Consider the following 1,148-nt stretch of genomic DNA (forward strand, 5'->3'; position numbering starts at 1 on the left):
GTGGGGGGCAAGGTGCCGCCTCCCCGCCCTGAAGGGGGCGTCCTTGCCAGTGGCTGACGCGGGTCCAGACATCAGAGTGTGACCCGGATGGGGGCCCATGCAGAGGCAGGAGACGGGCACCAGCCCAGGCCCAGAGCTGCCAGGAGCCCCTCCCACCTCAGCAGCGCAGACATGATACAAGAAGTCCTCCATGTGTGCACAGGAGGCCCCGAGCTGCACGCACAGGTGCCCCGGGTTCGCTGGTACACGTGTGGGCACACACTTTGGTCAGGGGCTCTGTGGGAAGTAGCAGAAATGCAAAGACTGAAAGTGAGTTTCTGCCAGCGATCAGGAAATGCCATGAAGTGACTGCTTCAGGCAAGGTTGGATCCAGGGGCTGTCCCAGCTCTTAGTCTCCGTCTGTCTGCGGGTCTCAGTCTCACTCTGTCTCGGCTTGGCTGCCCTCGCTGTTGACTTCCCTCTGTGCACAGTCTTCGCGTGGTAGGAAAGGTGGCGCCGGGCAGCTGGACCTCACACCTCTCTGCCTAGGCCACTGGGCAGGGCTCAGTGAGGTCTCTGATTGGCTCCTGTAATGTGCGCCAATCACATGGTACAGGCTTGCTGTGCTCTGATTGGCCATCTCAGCCCCCCTAGTGTGAGAGCATTGTGGGTGACAGCCCTGCCCTCGCCCCGCAGGGGTGGGGGGACAGACCCCTTGTGGTCCGCACGCAGACTGCAGAACCTTGGGAATCACCCGCTTCCCCCTGTCCCTCCCTCTCTACCTTCTCTACAACTCTGTGGGGACGGCCCAAGAACAGTCCCCAGCTCCTTCCCCCTCACCTTTGTCCCTCATTTGCTGTGTGACCTCGGGTCGGCTCTTGCACGTCTCTGGGCCTTAGCGTCCCTCTGGAGGGATTGAGGCTCCAGCATGCTTGGTTCTCTTCCTGCGAGGGGAGAGGAGGGGTGAGGGGGGGTGGTGGGAGGATGAGCCAAAGCCCCTCCGGGCGGGTCCTGTCCTCCTCTCCGCAGGAGTCACCCCTCCAGCGAGGCCATCTCCTCCCCACTGCCGCACCCCCCACGAAGTGCCCCGGGACCCACGCTCCTGGGAGGGGGGTGGCCAACAGTCCCCCCAGGGCAGGTGGTCACCCCCCCCCCCCCCCCCGTGCTGC

Source organism: Crocuta crocuta, unplaced genomic scaffold (assembly GCF_008692635.1).
Source record: "Crocuta crocuta isolate KB4526 unplaced genomic scaffold, BGI_CrCroc_1.0 scaffold8, whole genome shotgun sequence".
NCBI classification, from domain to species: Eukaryota; Metazoa; Chordata; class Mammalia; order Carnivora; family Hyaenidae; genus Crocuta; species Crocuta crocuta.